This window comes from Cynocephalus volans, chromosome 5 (genome assembly GCF_027409185.1).
Source record: "Cynocephalus volans isolate mCynVol1 chromosome 5, mCynVol1.pri, whole genome shotgun sequence".
Lineage (NCBI taxonomy): Eukaryota > Metazoa > Chordata > Mammalia > Dermoptera > Cynocephalidae > Cynocephalus > Cynocephalus volans.
Genome location: NC_084464.1, coordinates 7,368,538 through 7,386,151, shown reverse-complemented (window position 1 = coordinate 7,386,151; position 17,614 = coordinate 7,368,538). Strand labels below are relative to the sequence as shown.

At 37.5% G+C, this 17,614-nt stretch overlaps 1 pseudogene; it reads right to left on the bottom strand.

Annotated features, from left to right (window-relative positions):
* Nucleotides 1-470: 470 nt before the first annotated feature.
* The window catches only part of LOC134378236 (B-cell scaffold protein with ankyrin repeats-like), a 109,845-nt pseudogene continuing 92,701 nt past the window's right edge, over nt 471-17,614 (bottom strand).

Sequence of the window (17,614 nt, the reverse complement as noted above, 5' to 3'; positions counted from 1 at the left end):
TCTCTACTCTTAGCTCCTTTTCCACCTCACAGAGGTCATTAAGCTCAGGAAGGCAACTTAGCCAATGGAAAACATTCAACCTGCAACTTTTATTAAAAGCACAAAATGCTTTTTTTATAAATTTTGTATTTTATTTCTGAAGAAAATAACCAGAGATGGGAGAAAAGAGCAAATGTGAAATGGAAACCTGACATTGCAAACCGCAGGAATTTTATTTTTTAAATGTTTCTAATAAAAGAGCAAATTAGTTTAGTATTAGAGTAACCCTAATTCTATTTACTGATGGCCTGTTTTCTCTCTGTTGTTAAAAAAAAAACAGTAAAAGGCAACTTTTTGTGCACTCACTACGTATAAGCCATTGAGCTGTCTTTACACAAAATCTATAATTCTCACAGTTATCCCACTGCACAGGTAGTCTCATGACCACCACTTCTACAGATGACAACAGCAAGGCTTGGACAAGTCTAGTTTTAGTTCTCGGTCTCTTCTCCTGAGGGCAGAGCTGGAATCCCACCCAGTGCTCCTGAGGGCAGTGGCCTCTTGGCCAGGACACCGAGGGGCTTCTGCAATACAGGAGACAACATAAAGGCAGGAGGAAAACAGTTCATCTTTGAAATGATCCACAGGTATTGTTTTCTGGATCCCTCCTGTGGCCACGTTACCCCACGTTCCCTGATATGGCACATGTGCTTTCTTGAGCACGAGACTGTACTCACTTAGGACGAAAACAAGTGCCGCTCACCTCAACTCTGCAGCACCTAACGCTGACTGCCACAAGGCAGGTTCCTAATGGTGGTGCTGAATGGACACGTGGTACCTTGCTAGGGCTTACCCATTGGCTCTCACAGCCCTAAGGATGGCTTTAGGGATTTGTGGAGGCATTTTGGTTGTCACAGTGACTGGGGGATGATGCTACTGGCTCTGAGAGGGTGGAGACTAGGAATGCCCAGGACAGTCCACACAGCCAAAGACTGTCCTGCATTCCTCACAACTTTTTAAAGTCTTGTTGGATACTCATGTGGGTAAAAAAAAACCTGTTTATTATTGAGCATAGAACCTAACTCATTTTTTACACAGGCACAAACTATGTGTTACAAAGTATGTATTAAAGATGACTACTTTATTCCAAAGTTGTATTCAGGACAAAGTATGTATTAAGGACTACTATTTTATTCCAAATTCAACCATTTCAAAAATGACGACACTAAGAGCAGACCACTAGCGCTTACTGAGTCTCCGCTGCCAGCACCTGTGGCAGCCTGCGGCTGCGGCCGTCCCACACTTGGGGATGCTACGGAGGTGCAGGCCTTGGAGAGCTCCATCAAAGGCTCGAGGGCAGCAGTGTCTACACCTCTGTGTACTAAAACATTGGCTCTCCTGGCAAACAAGTTTCTTTTTATTTCCTTTTTTGTGATAATAAAAACATTATATAGATTTTTAAAAATAATGTGTGTAGTTAAGATATGTTATCCGTGAATTTCATTTTAAGACTAGAAAAGTGGCAAATACACATGAAACGGCCACATGAACCCCTAGAATAATGGAAGCTTAGTGAAAGTGCTATAGAGGAAAAGGCATTATTAATATTACCTGTCATTCTCAATTTAGCGTGATGCAAGTCAAGTGAGATGGCTCCCATGCCTCAGGAGATCCTGACTTAATCTCAGCATTGTCAGCAGTTTGTACTGCGTGTATATGAGAAAGAAAGGCATCTATTGATCCAGGTGCTTCTGTATTCTATACATGAGCTCCTTTGGATTCAAAGCTTAGTTTTTAAATTTCTGTAATTTAAAAATGACTAATTTCTGAATCAGCATATATAGTAAAACTAATTTAAAAGGAAATTAAAGAAGGAAGAAATGACATTAAAATATTCACAATGAAACTTTAAAAAAAAGTTTTAAAATGTTTAAAAAACATTTTTTTAAAAAGAAACTTGGGGAAAATACAAGGGTACTTCAAAAAGTTTGTGGAAGAACAGAATTGAAAGATCATGTGAATCTTTCCATGAGCTTTTTGAAGTGCCCTCATATGTTTCAAGATTCTTAAAGGTCAGTTCCTCATGGAGTATGTTTTAAACACACACACGTATATATAGTTGTTTAAAACCAATAAATAAACATGACAGCTAAAATATTAACACTAAATTATGTCTTTAAGCATTTTCCACCAATTTTACTTCCTTTATCGATCAACATGTTTCACATGTCTAGTTCCCTTATCATTATGACAAAAAAAGGTTCCAAGCCACCAATACAAATAGAAGATGACTAGAATTAAAGCGTGCCACACACACACGCTTTTTGGTTGTTTTATTTTCCTAATCACGGGGGAGGGGAAAACACACAAATAGCTTCCCCTACCCAGTTCACACACAGTGACAGTTCTTTAAAATCACATCAATTTCCTTGACAAAAATTAATACCATAGCAAAGATCCGTTTTTGAAGGTTTCGTTACTACTTGGATGACCATGTATAAAGGGGCAAAGTTAGCGTAGTCAATGTACGACTTGCAGACACAGTAATACTGCTGCCGGCCAAGTCCAGTAGCGATGTTCCACAAATGCTGTTCTGTGAGCCACAATCACTCCTCAAACAGTCTTCAGAATTATCAAAGACTTATTATTTTTTCACTAAAAAGAAAAAAACCCATTATTTTTAATAGTATCAATAAAGACCTTGGTTTCCTTTCTGAGGTAATAATACTCTAGGTGGAATTAACAAGAGTAAATAAAATCATAGTAATTTTAAAACATGTTCTTAAAAACTTATTTCATCTTTTCTTCAACAAACACTTTAACTAGAATTAGTACAAAGAAAAACACACTTGAACTTCACCTTCTTTCCCTTGTTCCTCCTCTTCTAACAGAAGTTACAGGACCTAAAGACTTTGTCTGAAAATTCTGAAGCAAAAGGAAGAAGACTTTAGATAAATAGGAAACTGAACACTAAATTTTTGAAAAAAGTGTTTTATTTTCCTTTATGCCTTAAGCTTATCAGGAAAAAATTTCCAATTCTAGGAACTCTGTGATTAAAAATAAAAAGTATGAGAACCAAAATTAAGATGCCGTGTCTTGGTCTGCTAAGGGCAACTGGGATAATTTACTTGAAATTTATTGCACATTTATTCTAAAATAAAGCCAATACTTTTGCATTTTAATCTTTTTCTCCTAATGTAAATGGGAATCTATGTAGAAACTATCTTTTCATGGATAAAAATAAGTTTTCAAAGTTCTTCTTGGGGAATAATAATAAGTCCATAAAAATTATGTGTTGATTTCACAGGTATTGTGTATCTCCTCTTTTTTTCTGAAGAGTGAGGTATAAACTAAGACAATATAAACCAGGCTTACAGTTTAAATTTCAAAAGTGAAATTAAATATCTATTCATTTTATTTGCAACTATGGAAGATGTATGTCAAAATAAATATGTAAATATACAATGTATCATAACATTCCAAGATGACAATTGGGCACTTATTTCAGCCTAAGCAAACACCAGGTTTGTATTCAAAAACTTGTAAATGTTAATGACAATTCAAAACAATCAACTTTCTGCTTTAGCATTCTAAGACTGTGTGAAAAAAATAAATAAATTCTTGTAATAGTTCATACTGAACAGTCTCTCTGAAGTACAAAGCAAATGTAAAACTTAGGGGTAAGTATCAAGGACTAAAAAATACAATGCAAATGCTTTGTACTTGAGCCACCTGGTGGTTTATTTCCCTCACTGCACTGATAAACACTGTGCTATGCACACAACCTTTAATTGGATCTGTATGTTTTACTCTCAGTACCAAGAACAAAGAGAATTCACACTTACAAAATGTATTAATAGTGTAGGTCACAAGGCATGACTCCACTAAGAACCACTGTTAAAAAGTTCAGTGTGGAAGGCACTTCTGAAAATCTACCATAGCAGGTCTCTAGAACTGTTTTTTATGTTTTTTCAGCAGTGTTCCACACCTACACTAAACAGTGAATCCAAAACAAACTCAAAGAAACTGTAGATCACACAGTACAAGCTGGCTTGCCTGTGGTTTATTTACCTCTTGGCTAGTTCAGTACAGAGCAAATTTAACTTTCTAAAGGATGCTTTCTTAACTGTCAACAAGGTGGTAATAGATGCTTCGAGACATAGTTTAAAAACAGAAAAAGTTAAATATGAGGCACGATCTGTCACCAAGGGGAAAGTTGCAGAACACTGATTTTTGTGACTCTGTCTGACATCCACCAAAAGAATTACACCCACCAAAAGAATTCCCAAAGGGAGTCTTGGAGTGCTCAAATTTTTATAAAAGCAGAATATGTCCAAAGGCCCATAGCTTCAAATATACTAGTTAAGTAGCTAGAGTGCAATAGATGAGAGCCATACAATTCTAATGATTATGAGTATAAAACTTGATTCTAAATGAATACCTGCAAAAGAGCCATTGACAATGTAAGCCTTTTAACTAATAAAAGGGCCAGGGCAGTGAACCTCTGTTCCAGCAGAACAGCCCCACACCCTTCCTAGGACAGGCAACTTCCATTCTCTAAGCATCAGTAATCTCTTCTGTGAAGAGCCAGTGAAGTCAGAGAGAAATGCGATTAGCAAGCTCACACATCCATTCCGATGACTGCTGCCCATTCCTGACTCATCCCGGTGACTCAAGGCCACACAGCTCACCCAGTGGAAACCTCTCTCCATCTTCCAGCCCAGGTTCTCGGTGGAGCGTAGGCTGCTTTTCAAAGACTAGTTTCCTGAGGAAGGTAGATAGTTTTAGGGAAAGACCATTTGGCTGAAAGGAGGAAGCTTTGTTGCCAGCTGTTCCTCCAGCTCTGCTCCCCGTGTGGTCTCAAACAAGTTGCTAAACCCGACCACGTCAAGGGCCAGGCCTGTAAAAATGATATTTCCCGTAAAAGGGCTGCCTGGTTCTGCACCTTTTGCCTTCATGAGCAAGCACTGTGGCTACAGAAGCTCTGGGGCTGCTGAAAAAATCAAAAAGTGAAACATGACCTTTATGTTTTCCTCAATGTAAATCAGGTTCCCATTTCCCTGAAACACTCTAACAACATGGCTTTAATCTTCCACAATTCCTAAACCTAGGGGCCATCATGACCCAGCCAGCATTGCAACAGAAACAATGGCACAGTTTTCATGTGAGGTCTGAGCACAACAGGGACGGGAGACTTCTCACGGAAGCGCCCCTACTGCAGGGCCAAAAGGCAGATTTTACTAGCAGTCTTCCCAACCTTTCTTCAAGAAGTCATTAAGAAACAACACAGGGAACAAAAGAAAAAATAAATAAATGGGATTATATCAAGCTAAAAAGCTTCTGCACAGCAAAAGAAACAACTAACAGAGCAAAAAGACAACCACAGAATGGGAGAAAATATTTGCAAACTATGTATCTGACAAAGGATTAATATCCAGAATATACAAAGAATTCAAATAACTCAACAGTAAGAAAACAAGTAACCCAGTTTAAAAATGGGCAAAGGAGCTGAATAGACATTTCTCAAAGGAAGATCTGCAGAGGGCCACCAGATACGTGAGAAGATGCTCAGCGTCCCTCAGCACCAGGGAAATGCGAATCAAAGCCACACGCAGATATCATCTCACCCCAGTTATGCGGGCCATTATCCAAAAGACAGAGAACAACAAATGCTGGCAAGGATGTGGAGAAAGGGGACCCTCCTACACAGCTGCTGGGACTGTAAATTAATGCAGCCACTATGGAAAACAGTCTGGAGGTTCCTCAAACAACTGCAGGTAGAACTGCCATGCAACCCAGCAATCCCTAAAGTGTAGCTGGGTATATTCCTTTGGGTATTTTTCTTGAGGTATACACTCAGCTACACTGCTGGTTACATTCCTAGAGGAATGGAAATCATCATGTCAAAGAACACCTGTACTCCCATATGTATTGCAGCTCTATTTACAATAGCCAAGAGTTGGAATCAACCTAAATGTCCATTGACAGATGGGAGTGGATAAGGTAAGTGTGGTATATATACACAATGGAATACTACTCTGCCATAAAAAAATAATGAAATTCTGCCATTCACAGCAAAATGAATGAACTTAGAGAAAATTATGTAAAGTGAAATAAGCCAGCACAGAAAGAGAAATACTGCATGTCCTCACTCGTAAGTGGGAGCTAAAATAAAGAAAGAAAATGAAAGGAAAAAGAGAAAGAAACAATCACAATAATACATAAACTTTCAAAAAAAAAAAGAGAAAACAGAACTATGGTTATTAGAGGTGGGAAGCAGGGGATGGTGGCAAGAAATTAGTTAAGGGTCACAAAGACTGATTACATTTTGTAAACATAAGTACACTCATTATCCTGACTGATCACCACATATTGTACACATGTATTGATATTTGATTCTGTACCCCACGAATATATATAATCAATTATCTTTCAATAAAAAAACTGTCAAAAAAGAAAAAGAAACAACACACGTATTAGAGTCAGAAGTCCTGGGCAATTCCCAGCTCTGTCATTTACCGTGGGGGAGGTGCTGCACAAAGTAACCTCTCCCCGTCTGCACTATGCAAATAATGCACACTGCCCCACAAGCCCACGGCGATCAAATAATGAGAAGGTGTGGGGAATTACTAACATAAGCAGCCACTAGAGGCGGAGACTAGGATGGGCCAATAAGACAAGTAACAAGGAATGCAGAACTTATATCAGGAGCTAAAGGGGTAATCCCCTGCCCATGATGAGAAATCTGGATATGTATATACAAGTACACATACACAAATATATGTAATATCTGAAGAAGGGGCAGTCTTGACAGGTGTATCATCACTGCCTGCCTCAAAATAGGAAAAATCTATTTGTTAGGAAATGAAATATGTCCAAAACATGAAGAGAGGCTTTGAAGGCTTTGCTGTAAACTAATGTATTTTGTGTCCCCTTCAATGACACAGCTTTCATTCTGTTTATTTTTCTTTTATAAAATGTGAAAGCATGCTGGGACTCTTCAATGACCAGAGGTCCAAGGTTATATAAATTTTTAATCACGTTCCAGAGATCACTGAATTAAACACATAAAAGACAAGGAAACTGAGCTATAAAGAAAAGTAGAGCTACATTTAAGAACTGAGTTAGGAAAATTTTACTTTATTTTATCAGGTATTTTATAAAATCAGAAAATTATGATTCTCTGTGTGAAACTGGAAAATGTTAGAACTGTTATAACTTCTATACCACATCAGGCTTCTCATCAAGTTCAAGAAAAACTAAATATTTTGAACTTCATGATGTCGGGAATAGAAAGGTTAGAGACCATGGATCTTAAATCAGTGGAACTTTATTAGTCTATCTATGGAGGTGTCTCTGGGCTATCTTTAAGACCAGTCTTGGTTAGAACGGGAAGAGGCAGAAAAGGGACCATTTATGAAGTCAATAATTCAGGCGTGGTAATGGCTTTCTTCGCTTTACCTATGGTGATCCTTATACCAAGAGTTTGCTATTGCTATCCTAAAGAAGAAACACAGTATCCTTATTCACATGGTTGAATCTGTAAGTTCTAACCATCTATTCATTTTCCTACCCTACAATTTTTTAAATGTAATTTCCTACTTCATATAAAAGACTGGCTTCATATAAAAGATGGCTGGCCAGTTAGCTGAGTTGGTGTTGATAATGCCAAAGTCAAGGGTTCGGATACCCATACCAGCCAGCCATCAAAAGAAAAAGACTTGATAATCCAACATTGTTCATTTCTTCTTGGTTATAATGGTGTAAATATTTAGAGTGATTTACTGTGTGTTTTCAACTTTCACATCCACAGTACATGATGTTGTTTTTTAAATAATTGAAAATTTCTTAAAACTCACTTAACAAAGAATTCTAGTTTTATCAATGGCAATAAAAATTAAGTATTATACTGAAAGCTCTCTGTTAGACCTTAACAGGAACCCCAAATAAATTAAGTTTCTGACACAATGACTTATAGGCAGCCAGAGATCTTTACAAAATGTAAATCAGATGCTGTCCCATTTCAAGTGGAATAAAATGTAAATGACACTCTGGCCTACAACATCCAACACAATCCCCTACTTACTTTCTGCCCTCAAATAGCTCCTCTCCCTGTCCTGCTTTCTACCTTCCCCAATCTCTGCTCCCTCCCTACAGTATACTACAGCCACCTAGGCTTTTTTTTTTTTTTTTTTTTTTGCTAGAATACAACCTACTCAGGGTCTTGGCACCGCCTTTTCAGCTGCCTGAAACACCTCCAGGCGACTGGTACCTTCTCTCCATGTTCAGCTCTATGATACCTCTGCAAAAGGCCTTCTGACACCAACAATCTAACACAAAGCCCGAGCCCCATACCCAATTCAATCTCTACTCCTAAAATTATTTGCATAGTACTTATCATTTGTTGAAATTGCCTTCATTTATTTCATTATTCTTCATTCAGATATAAAGTCCTTAATAAGAGGAACCTTATCACCTTGTTAACCACTTTTGTACAGTACCTAGAAATAGTACTAGATACAGAGCAGATACAATAAGTATTTGTCCCCACTACTGCCAAGGACACTGCAGATGCAAAAGAGATGGTTAAAGCCGCCATGAGGTAACCCCACTGCCGCTGTGGACACTGCAGATGCAAGGGAGGCAGATGCAGCTGCTAGCACCACTGCCCTCCCCATGAGGTAACCCCAAGGCTGCTGCAGACACCACAGATGTAAGGGAGGCAGTTGTAACCACAAGCACTGTTACCACCCCCATGATATAACCCAATTGTCACCAAGACCCACAGACACCAGCAGCCACCATAGCTGTTGATGCCACAAAGTAACCCCATGGCCACTACAGAAACAGCTGCAGGGGCCACTACTGTAGCACCACCACCAGTGCCACCAGGCAGCCAACATCATTATGCGAGCAGCCCACCACATATGGAGCCACCAATACCACATAGGCAGCCCACCAAAGCCACTGCCACAGCCACCACCACAACAAGGGTGGCCTTACCACAGGAGCAGCTGCTACTGCTGTGCAGGCAGACTAACTACCACTCAACTGCTTTATCACAAGAAGACTCACCAACAGAGATCAGAGGAGAGCAAGAGAAGAAGCAACAGCTCTACCACATGAACACAGAGACACTAGAAATAAGGGAAAACAAGAAAATATGATACCACCAAATGAAAACAATAACTCTCAAGTACCAGACCCCCCAGAGCAGAAAACCCTTGAAATGACTGAAAAGGAATTCCAAGTAAAAATCTTGAGTAAACTCAATGAGATACAAGAAGATGCAGTTAGATTACACAATGAACTGAGAAAAACTATCTGGGATAGGAAGGAGGAAATTTACAAGAGAAAAATACCTTAAAAAAGAATGTAGCAGAACTCAAGGAACTGAAGGAATCATTCAATGAAATAAAAAACACAACTAAGAGCTTGAGCAGCATGCTAGAGCAAGCAGGAAAAAGGATGCCTGATCCTAAAGACAGTGTCTTTAAATAACTCAGGAGGATAATAAAAAAGAAAAAGTAATTTTAAAAAATGAAGAAAATCTAAGAGAAGTAACAGACAACCTTAAGTGCACAGACATCCAAATCCTGGGTGTTCCAGAAGAGGAAGAGAAAGGAAAAATTATTTAGGACACAATCAATGAAATAACAGCAGAAAACTTCTCTGGTGTAGGGAGAGACATGGAGCTTCAGATCACAAAACTCAAAGATCCCCAGACATATTCAATCCAAAAAGATCCTCTCCAAGACACATGATAGTCAAACCAGCAAAACTCAAAGACAAAGAAAGAATCCTAAAAACAGCAAGAGAAAAGCATTAAGTCACCTATAACGGAGTCCCCATCAAACTAACAGAAGACTTCTCAACAGAAACTCTACATGCCAGAAGAAAATGGGATGATATTTTCAAAATCCTAAAAGAAAAAAACTGCCAGCCAAAAATACTATATTCAGCAAGGCTATCCTTCAGAAAGGAAGAAGAAACAGTGTATTTCCCAGACAAATAAAAACTATAGGTGTTCACCACCACATGACCAGCCCTACAAGAACTCTTCAAGGAAGTCCTGCACCTGGGATCCAAAAAAACAATAATCACTACCATGAATACACAAATGAATGAAAGTCATTGGTAGAGCAAAAAATGCAAACAAAAAAGAGAAAAGAAACTAAATCTTATCACCTAATACAAACAATGAAAGGGAAAGAAACAAGAGATATTTAAAACATCCAAACGAAAATTGATAAAATACCAGGAGTAAGATGCCTTTCAATAACACCCTAAATGTAAATGAATTAAATTCCCACCAAAAAGACACATATTGGCTGACTGGATTAAAAAGCTAGACCCAATTGTATGGTGCCTATAAGAGACTCACCTCAACTGTAAACACACACACAGACTATTAGTTAAGAAATGAAAAAAGACATACAACACAAATGGAAATCAAAAATGAGCAGGAGAAGCTATTTTTCTATCAGATAAAATAGACTTTAAACAAAAAACTATAAAAAGAGACAAAGAAGTTCACTATGTAATGATGAAGGGATCTATCCAGCAAAAAGACATAATAATCATAAATATATATGCACCTAACATTGGTGTACCCAGATAGGTAAAGCAAACACCATTAACCTAAGGAAAGAGATAGACAAAATATGATAATAGCGGGGGATCTGAATACCCCTTTCCCAAAATTGGGCAGATCATCTAAGCAACAAACCAACAGAGAAACTGGATTTAAACCACACTTTAGGCCAACTGGACTTGGCAGATATCTACAGAACATTTCATCCAATAAAAACAGAATACACAATCTTCTCATCACCACGTGGAACATTCTCCAGGAACGATCAGATGTTAAGTCTCAAATCAAGTCTCAACAAATTTAGAAAAACTGAAATCATTTCAATTATCTTTTCAGACCACAACAAATTAGAACTAGAAATCAATAACAAGCAACACTGTGGAAACTATACAAATACTGGAAATTAAACAACATGCTCTTGAATGACCTATGGGTCAAAGAGGAAATTAAACTGGAAATTTTAAAAATTTCTCAAAACTAATGAAAACAGAGACACATCATACTAAAACCTGTGGGATACTGCAAAAGCAGTACTAAGAGGGAAGTTTATTGCAATAAACACTAACATCAAAATAATAGAAAGATCTCAAACAACCAACCAAATGGCACACCTCAAACAACTAGAAAAATAAGAACAATTCAACCCCAAAATTAGTCGATGGAAAGAAATAATTAAGATCAGAGCAAAACTAAATGAAATAGAGACCCCCAAAATCATACAAAAGATCAATGAAACAAAAAGTTGGTTTTTTGAGAAGATAAACAAAATAGACACACCATTACCTAGGCTGACTAAAAAAAGAAGAGAGAAGACACAAATACAAAAATCAGAAATGAAAAAGGAGACGTTACATCCAATACCACATAAATACAAAGAATCAATCATTAGAGACTATTATAACCAACTATACACCAACAAATTTAAAAACATAGAGGACATGGATAAATTTCTGGACACATACAAACTTCCAAAACTGAACCAAGAAGAAACAGAAAGCCAGCAGAGACGAGTAACAAGCAACGGAATTGAAGCAGCAATCAGCAGTCTCCCAACAAACACCCAGGACCAAATGGCTTTACAACTGAATTCTACCAAACCTTCAAACAGGAATTAATACCACATCTCTTCAAACTATTCCAAAAAATTGAAACACAGGCCTTTTTCTCAAACTCACTCTATGAGGCCTGCATCACCTTAATACCAAAACCTGACAAAGATACACAGAACAATAAAATATAGGGCAATATCTTTGATGAAAATAGACACAGAAATCCTCAGTAGAACATTAGCAAACAGAACACAGCAACACATAAAAAAAAAAAAATGATACAGCACAATCAAGTGAGATTCTTCCCAGGGATGCAAGGATGGTTCAACATATGCATTTACAGTAACCCCTGTAATTTAGGATGTAAATGATTAAAAAGCAAAGAAATATATTTAAATCCAATTTTAGCAATCTCTAATAATATTATTATCAAAATAACTACCATTTGCTGTGTCAGCCAGCATATGTGAGCTAAATGCTTTCCATATATTTCCTTCTAATAATGCCCCCTATAACCTGTGCATCATCTCCATTTATGCCCTATTTTACAGAAAAGAGGACTGTCTAGACTGAAGTCACACAATTTTTAAGTGTTAGAGTGAGGATTCAAAGACAGATTTATCCAGTTTCAGAATCTCAACTAGCCTTCTTCTATTAACATTCAATGTTCAGCAGTTATTTCTTAAGCATTTCCAATGTGTAAGATGCTGGGAATACATTGGAAGGATAGCCCGACCCTTGAGCTCGCAGATCGTCTGGGGTGGGTGGAGACCATATGAATAGGGAATGAAGCATGACAAGTTCCATGTGAAGAAGTAGCACAGGGAGCTACTGAAGTCACGGGGGACGGACAAGGGTCAGGATAGGCCGCCCAACAACTACTGTTTAAGTTGAGACCAATATAATTAGTGGAATTGGCCAGAAGAAGGAAGGGTTGGGAAGCAGTGTGAGAAGGGCAGTTCCAAGCAGAGTAATGGCGAGCATAGAGACCCAGACATAGGAGAAGTGCAGGTGGCTCTGCATGGCTGGGGCCAGAGAGGAATAATGGAGCTAGATCGAGATATTCTGCTGAGGAGTTAGGACAGCGTTGATGTCAAGGAAGATTTCTCCAGGTCTTCCTGTCTGCATTTTATGGGATCATTTGCATCGTTGGGTCTCTGTACCCTCCCAATTGCTAGAATTGCCCAAACAGAAGGCTAATGGTCCATTTCCATTAAAAGTATTTTCTTTCGGTTGCTGCCTTTCAATTCTGCCTGTTGCCTGCTCTCCTCTTTGTAGCCATGCACATCTCTTGGTTATCACCTTATTCACAGCAGCAAAAAAGGGAACAACTGACCCTGAGAAACCTTAATACCTAATATCAGTGCTTCTTGAATGTCAATATCTGTGTCAAACAGTGATGTGAAAGCTTGCACTCACCTCTTGTGTGCTTTTCAGTGCCTGCTTCTCCCAAAATCCAGGAAACATCATGACATACAGGATGCTAAGGAAATCATTAAATAAGATCAAGCTGGATTATATCGTCTAATTTCCATGACACCTGATGGCTATTTAAATAAGTACAGTTTTCTTCATGATGTTTACTTTCTAGCAGATGGGATCCACTTGTTCAATATAATTTCTATTTTTGAGAGGTGCAGTCTGTTTACTTCTGGGACAATCTGCAAGAAATGAAAAGTTGTCACTTAAAGCATTAGCAGCCTATGGCTCCAGGTAGAAATGGTCAAGTTGACCAAGGAGAGTAGACAATAAATTCATGCGTTTTCATGTTGATCACTTGTGGTGGTATTGTCTTAAATACAGATGATAACTTTTCCATATGCAATCCATTTAACCCCAGAGAGTATTGTTCCACTATAAGGCTTTTGTTCCACTACCTTTTGTCTCTGTTTTAAAATAAGCATTTATATAGCACTGTCTTCTTCAAACTCTTCAAAAGTTGTTCCAGCAAGGCAAGAATTGTTATTCCCACTTTACAGATAGGGAAAATGAAAGACAGAAGGGAAAAAACTTGTTATAAATACCTTAACAAGTTACTAGGCCTTCAGGTTTCCAGTTTGTTATTAAGTTTATTGAATTTTCCATTGACTGAGTTGTGCTGTCTCCTTCTAAATGAGCATACTAAATTCTAAGAGAGACAGTTTAGAATTTTCTTTACAATATTTATGCTGTACATCATCCAATCCCAGTAGAGCCCTCTATTTGCATGCTTTCTTTTTTCTTTTTTTGTCTTTTTAGAGGTTATATTCTAGAGGCTGGAAAAGAATACAGTGTCTCTGAGTCCAACTTGTCTTATCTTAAATAAAAGAAGAAACAGTCCTTTTTTTCTCCTTTTATAAATTATGAAAACAAACAGACATGACTCGTGTAAGGCTGTTAACTACAGGGGAACAAAATGAGTAACTCTCAAAGATCTTGCTAAAGAAGTTCTGGTGTTGCTAGAAAGATTAGTTACACAAATAACTGTATATTAAGATAATATTAACAACAATAGCAATAGCTTAAATTTTTGAGTGCTCACCACATTTCAGGCACTTTACATACATTATTTCATTTAATTCTCAGAATAGTCCTCTGAGGAAGGCAGTATTTTCTTCCCCCATCATGTATATGAGAAAAGCAAGGCTTAAGCAGTTTGCCCAGTAACCGAAGGCAGAGTCAGCTCTCAAAATCTTATGGTCTGGCTCTTAAATCCATGAATCTTCCTTACTTGCTCTTCCTTTTGAAAATTTTTAGCTCTTCATGGACCTTAATTCTTCCTAGGAAATTTTAGAATCAGTTTGTCAATTTGTACAAAATAGCCTTCTGGAATTTTGATTAGCAATGCAATGTCTTTAAAGATTAATTTTGATAATGTGACAACTTAACAATAATAAGTTGTTTCATCTAGGACCGACAGAGTGGCTCTCCACTTATTCAGATGTCTTTTTATATTGCTTGGTGAAGGTATTTGCTTCTGGTTACTTTGTATTTGTTGCTATTTGAATGGTGTTTTATTCTGGTTTTGTTTCCTGTTGTGTTATTGCTGGTGTAAAGAAATGTCGATTTTTATAAGTTGATCTTGTACCTAATACCTTGTCGATCAATCTTTACTACATCTAGTAGTTTTGGATTCTGCTGTTTTTCTTTATAGATGATCATATCATCTGCAAATAATGACAGCTTTGTTTCTTCCTTTCCAATTCTACTACTTCTTTTTATTTTTTCTCCAGGCCAGTACTGAACAGTGAAGGTAATAGTGAGCATTCTTGTCTTGTTTTATGACGAGAAAATAAATCTCAAAGAGATATTTTATGTGATTTTTTAAGGACAGGACTAATTAAGTTAATAATCTATTTCTAGTTTTATATATTTTAAAAAAATTATAACTTTTCTGATCAATTAAGTTAATTATGTGCTTTTTCTGTTTTTGAAGATGTGATAACTACTGATAGATTCTCTGCTTTAAATTATATTTACATATGATTTAATATGTAGATGGAAATGAAGGGGTTTGGAATGAACCCTATTTGATCTCAGTGCTTTTTTTGTCCTTAAATTTGGATATATCTATATAATATTTGATATAGAAATTTTATATCAGTGTTAATAAGTGATTTGGGTTTATATTTCTTTTCTTATATAGACTCTCACTTGGTTATAGAATCAATGTCGAACCAGCCTTTTAAATAAATAGGTCCTTTCTGTCTTTTCCTGCTTCTTGGAACAACTTGAACGAGTTAAGAATCATCTAGTCCTTTATTGAATTCTCCAAAATGCCACCAGAAACCTTGTTAATAATGAAAAACTAAGTTCATTTGAATTCACTGCAGCAAGGGAAAATGCCGTTTCGACAGAGTCAGTGTCTCAGAAGGAGAATTCAGAAGTGGGGTATTTACAGGGCTCTCTAGCCTGGGCTGAAGTGGTTACAGATGGGTCATTCAAAGAGGGAAGCTGATTGAGATTGTATAAATTTGTGGAAGTTTAGGTTTGGTGACTACAGCAAGTCAAGGATCTTGAAGAGAGTCTTGATCAGTATTGTTGGATGAGTGAGCTATTTGCTCAGGTGATGCTCTGTTTTCTCCTATGAATTGATCTGTAGGAATTCTCTGAAGGAAACTGTGTTCACTGAGAATATGGCGTTTGAGCCTAAGTCAGAAGAAAGTGAAGTGTATGGATATCTAGTGGAAAATCATTCCAGGCAGAGGAGACAGTAGGTGCAAAAGCCCTGAGGCAGGATCGACGTGTATGGAAGAGCAGGCAGCCAGTGTGGCCAGTCAATGCCAGAGCAGAAATGGAAGGACTGATTATAGAGGAAATTGTAAGGACTTTGGGGTTGACTGTCAGAAATGTAGAAACCTACATGAGTGGCATGATCTAACTTAGATTTTAAAAGGACTAGAGAGGCTATTGTGGTGCAAATAGATTGTAGGAGAGCAAGTTGGGGTGCTATTGCAATACTTGAGGTGAGAGATAATGTGATGGTTTCTTGGATGAGAGTGGGAGTCATAAAAATGGTAAGAAGTGGGTAGAATCCAGGATATATTTTGAAGGCAAGGCAAGCAGATTCTACTGACATATTGAACGTGTCTGTGAGAGGAAGAGAAAAATTAAGGAAGCAACACGAGTTTTGACCGGACAGTGAGTGGAAGAATACAAAGAACATCCTCAAAAGTTCACAGAAAGATTCATATTATCTTTCAATTCTATTTTTCCATGAACTTTTTGAAGTACCCGCATTTAGTTGACAACTGCTGGGAAGGGAAAGGCTCTAGGAGGAGCAGGTTGTGGGGCTATAGATCAGGAGTTTGACTTTGGACATGCTAATGTGAAGTGCCTTTTAGATATGGTACAGGAGTTCAGATATATGAGTATGGAGCTCCAGAGAGAGGTCTGAGGCAGAAATAGGAACTTGACGTTTGCAGCAAATAGGCGGTGTTTAAAGTCATTAAACTTGTGTAGACAGGGAAGAGCCCAGGGACTGAGTTCTAGGCTTTCTGATGTTTATATGACAGAAGAGAGAGGAGGAATCAGCAAAGAATATTGAAAGAAATGGCCAAGGCAGTGGAAGAAAAGCTAGGGAAAGGAGTGGTGTTTTGGAAGCCAAGTGACATAATGGTTTCAAGGAGGAGTGATCAATTTTGGCCAAATATGAGAATTCACATGGATCCCCTGACTTCGCACTGTGGAAGTCATTAGAAACCTTGAAAGGAGCAGTTTTGGCAGAGTGATGGGGGTGAAAACCCGCCTGGAGAGGGTTTGAGATGAAAAGGAGGGGATGGGAGGCAAGGAATTTAGATCACAGTTTTAAGGAGTTTTGCTGGAAATGGGAGCAGAGAGAAGGAGAAGTAGCTAAAGGGAGAAGTGACATCAGGACATTTTCTATTAATGGGAATGATTCAGTAGAGAGGAAATACATTATGACATTAGAAAGAGTATTACTTGAGTGATATTGATTAATGTTTCTCTCCATAACTCTGTCGGTTGTTGCTTTACCTGTTTCATATTCTCTCTCTCTCTCTCTCTCTCTCTCTCTCTCTCACACACACACACACACACACACACACGTCTATAATCATTTCATACTTTTCTAAGTCTATATGTCTATACAATATTTTAAATTTACTCTTACTTCCTCAGGTATGTAACAGTCCTGGTGCCATATAATTTTCATGTCTCCTGTCTGCTTTTATTATTGCTACCACAGTTTTTTGGTTCACATTTGCCTGAAATATCTTCATTCACTCTTTATTTTAAACCTTTCTGTATCCTTTTCTTATTAAATGTGTATCTTATAATAGGATATTCATGTTGTTTATTTTTTAATCTAATGTGAGTGTCACAATTTTAATTTGTGCACTTCAGTAGTTTTTATTTCTCTATCTTATTTGATAATATATATTCATGATATTTTTTTGTTTGTTCCTACATTTCATTGAATAAGTGAATTTTTTTTTATACTAGTTGGAAGTTGTATTTTCTATGTTTATTCTTTTAGTGGTATCCCCAAGTT